Source organism: Tenebrio molitor, chromosome 3 (genome assembly GCF_963966145.1).
Source record: "Tenebrio molitor chromosome 3, icTenMoli1.1, whole genome shotgun sequence".
Taxonomy (NCBI): domain Eukaryota; kingdom Metazoa; phylum Arthropoda; class Insecta; order Coleoptera; family Tenebrionidae; genus Tenebrio; species Tenebrio molitor.
Window position 1 is genome coordinate 14,584,232 of NC_091048.1, and position 4,554 is coordinate 14,588,785.

Here is a 4,554-nt window from a genome sequence, read left to right on the forward strand (position 1 = left end):
CAATTAAACTATAGTAAGACACTTCAATCCCATATAATAATGTTGAAATAGCTTCGACGGTGCTGCTCCGCACGCATTTGGCCAAAACACTCCGTCGTATTTATTCGTAAAATTTCGATTATTACCGTTGTATTTAAAACAGTCAAAAAATATTTGTCAAATGTGACACTTTTCTGAAAAAAATAAAAATGTACTTATTAAAGATATAAGACTTTCTGTGAATAAAAAGGTAGGTGTTGGCTTTTGTAAATAGTTAATTTTAGTTCTTTTCATTTTTGTTTGGTTTTGTTCGGTTTAGTTTTAGCGCGTAGTTTAAGTTAGCTTTAAAATTCAATTCGAAAATAGTTGCACCCTCTGTCATTGGTTATTGCGCGTTAACCGATTCACAATTTCGTGCAAAATCGGGGTTGACGAAACCTCCCCCGCGAGTGAGGGACATTTTTGGAAGAAACAGAGACTTCGAATTTGACCGTCCTTGTGAACACACCTAGTTTTCGTACTCATCGTCTCGTGTCGTGAAACCCACTTAATTGAAGTGGCACCGAAGTCCAAAATTATCGTTGAATTCCACCCATGCCAATCGGTCCATGGTCTCTTCGCGGTCCGCAAAAAAAGGTAAGTCAATTTTGATTTAACGAATTGTGGATCACGGAGAAAATCGAACAAAGCTCTTCGTTTAGGTAGGCTTAAGTCAACTAAAACTGACTTAAGTGCCCTGGAGACAAACAGTAGGAATTAGTGCCATTTATTAAATGAAAGGAATTATACTAGCCAACGTTTTCAGTATTGATAAATTGTCAATAAGAAAACAATAAAGAAAGGAAAAAAATAACATTTTCTACTTTTTGGGCAATTTGTGAATCTGCTACGTAATTTATAAAGGTAAAAACTTAAGTGATGAAACTTCTTAATAAAGTTATACTTTCAGTTTCAATTCAAGACAAAAAGAAACCAAACAATAGTGTGTGCCCCCGGTACCTATTCTTTTAAGGAGCATGACAAGTTAAAATTGAAACTAAAATACACAGTGGGCCGAAAAAAACGGTACAAATTTTGTTCGTTCATATTTTCCTGAGTTATTAAGTTTTTTAAATGATTAATATACCAGTGAAAAACCCAATATTTATAGAAAAGATGAAGGCCTCTTGCTGTGCAGAGATGGTCCTAACTCAAAAGTTGTGCGTCATAACATGAAGACATGCAAAAATTCTGGTTTTGAAGATTACCTATCTCAATTATGAGTTTCCAGATATGGTTCAATATGCCCTCCATTTTTATTAGCTATCATTTGTAATCGTCTTTGTCCGTCCCCCATTGCAGAAGCTACATATTTGTCTCTGAGGTAGCTGATTCCAGCATTCCGTTAATCGTTCAGAAGCCTTCAGCTCAAGGTATATGATTGTTTGTGCCGCTCGGTGCGATGTTGATGTTGCTCCATCTATCACTAGTGAAGACGATTGCAAATGGTAGCTAATAAAAATGTGGAGCATATTGAACCACATCTGTAAAACTTATAATTGAGAGAATTTTTGCATGTCTTCATGTTGTAACGCACAATTTTTGAGTTCTGGACAACAACAATCTTTTCTATAAATATTGAGGTTTTCACTGGTATATTACTCATTAAAAACGGATAATAACTCAGGAAAATATGAGCGTACAAAATTGGTATAAACCGTTTTTATCGACCCACTAATTATATACAGTGCATTTTTTTTAACTGTTGCCATAGGGAATTGCATGGTAAAACTTATACCCCCTGTTAACTTTTGTTCTGATGAAAATATTCAAACCATTTTTGCAAAAAAGTTGGAAGATTTTTTAAACTATCCGATAGATTACAATTCAATATCCTAAACTGTCGAAAAAGTTGTGAAAAAAATATTTTAAAGTGCGCCGGAATAATAGTACGTCGAGCGGTCGCCAGAATAGCGTCCCTGTCGACTCAACCAGCATCTGACCAAATTCCATTACAGTGCGACATTTACAAAATAGTCGAAGAAAAACATTTTGAACAATTATTTTGATAATTTCTGTTAATTTGTTGAATTATTTGTGCGTTAACGTTATTACGTTTTTTTTTTTTATAAAGAAATTTAATCATAGCCACGAGAAGATCTCGCTATTTATTTTTTAAATGAAATTGACAAAAATCAAAAGTGGGGATAGGCAGTTGCTGGTTGAGCCGATAAGGACGCTATTCTGGCGGCCGCTCGACGTACTATTATTCCGGCGTGGTACAAATATTTTTTTTACAACTTTTTCGACAATTTAGGATATTGAATTGTAATCTGTTCGATAGTTTAAAAAGTCTTCCAACTTTGTTCCAAAAATGGTTTGAATATTTTCATCAGAACAAAAGTTAACAGGGGGTATAAGTTTCACCATGCAATTCCCTATGGCAACAGTTAAAAAAAATGCACTGTATGTATAACAGAAGAGTTGTGTGTTGTGTTGCCAAAATTTACGATCTAAGTGTATTTTTGAATAAAAGAAGTATTGGAAAGAAATTACGTATCGCCTTAGAACGAAAAATTAATTTTCATGGTTTATATGTAAAAGCCATTTTCTGGAAATTAAAACAAAATTGTTGGATGCATCAATCAATTTGATCATTTATATAAAAAAAAAACTGCAGGACGTAAGAAGAGAATTAAAAAAAAAATCGTCATGTTACTTACGAAGAAAATGGAGATTTTCTGAATATTTAATTTTAGTTTTGGTTCTAGTTTTTAATTTAATTCATTTATTGTTAATTTTTCTTATAATTAATAAAACGTTGTGCATTTTAAAGACATTTTACATTTGAAATTAATATTAAATGAGGACAAAATTATTAATTTAAACAACTCCATCAAGCATGCTTTATAAAATTAGTTCGGCCAACTGCTCGCGCCGCGCTGGAATCGTGTTTCCAAAAATTGGGTAGCAATGCGACGTCTTACTATAGTTTAATTGTCTGTGGTCTTACTATAGTATTGCCGTTATAACTTTTTATCTGCTCCGCCCACTAAAATTGACCAATCAGAATCAAAGCCAGATTCAATCTGTGCAACTTTTCATCACATTTGCCACATAAAAAAGTTAAGGTTAGAATTTTGCTGTCAAGTCCACAATTATTGTTTTAGGTTCTAAAAAATAAAGTGTCATTAAGACAATTCGAATGTCAGAAATTTTTACTGTGTAAATCAGATCGTCTTAACAACCTATTTGATTGGTAACTAAGAAAATGAAATGGGCGGGGCAGATAAAATGTTACGTTGTCGTTAGTATAGTAGAAATGTAATCTGTTTTCTGGAAAAAATTAATTTGTTTTTTTTTGGCATTTTCCTAAAACATTTGGTATAACTAAGGTACTAGATCAACACACTACGTATAGAGGTACCGCCATTCCATTCCTCGCGAGAGTGGATTGTAAGATAAAGATATCAAATGCAAATTTCACAAGTGGAATAAGGAAGACAATAGTTTTGGGGATTTTTTTAATGAAATAATGGCATTACTACAATGTCAAAAATATGTTAGGTTATGTCGCCCATTATTAATCAAAATTTTTTAACTGAAATGTTTTACTGGTTGCAGATATCTTTATAATTAAAATTTACAAAAACATCACTAATAAAACCCAAACAAGTTACCAAAATTTTAATCGTTTAAAAATACAATATCAAAATATATTTTGAACTGCTCTTCTCATTCCCATACTTTTATGTAGATACTTACACAGCAGATTTGTAGTTCACGGTTGGAGCACGAACTCACAGACAGTCTCAATTTTTTTAGCCACTGTTCCCTCCGTACTCTGTTTTTGACTTCTAATATTAAATTGCTTGTTACTGTATATAAGTATATGTAACGAGTGTCTTACCGTTTGGAACATAAAACAATTTAAATCCATTTTTTCTAGAACTTGAACAGCCGCTAACACAACACTTGTTACTGACCATGTTAAAGTATTAAAATAAACGCAAGTAATTGAACCAAGTTAAAAGATGTAACGAGAACAAAGAAATAAATGACAATACTTAAACACAAACGAAAACTGTAACGAAATAATAAGTTAGATGAATCTTGAACGAGGATTATTAAATATGCAGCAGAATAATGACACTAGTTTTTGTCAAATTACGTCAAATCATTTTTAGATTGTGTTTTTTTTATCCCCAGTTTGAGTACATTGTGCGACAAGGACAGACAAAAAAATCACTGATGGCGGTACCTCTATACGTAGTGTGTTGATCTAGTTACCTTAGGTATAACAGATACTATTACTTTGGTCATCAAAGTCAGCTGAGTGACATAAAGTTGTAAAGCAAGCATTAGGATGGTTAACCTTATTTTTTACTAATGTCAGCCATTGTCACTGACTGTCACTATCAGACTCATCATTGCAAAATGTTAAATACCGAAAAATGGACCACCTAATGAGAAATTCCAAGCAGGAAAAATTGATGGACAATCCCTCTTAGAAGCAAGGGAGACGATTCTAAATTTTGAAGGGTGGAAGGTGCCTCATTTTTGACAAGAGAAAAGTCAATAATTTGAAATTGTCAT

The 4,554-nt window shown here is 32.9% G+C and overlaps 1 long non-coding RNA gene across 1 annotated transcript; it reads left to right on the plus strand.

The window, feature by feature from the left end:
- Window positions 1-1,657, plus strand: LOC138127116 (uncharacterized). The gene is made up of 3 exons (XR_011158101.1): window positions 1-229; window positions 785-882; window positions 929-1,657. It is a non-coding gene; the product is annotated as an uncharacterized lncRNA (long non-coding RNA).
- The last annotated feature ends 2,897 nt before the right edge of the window (window positions 1,658-4,554 follow it).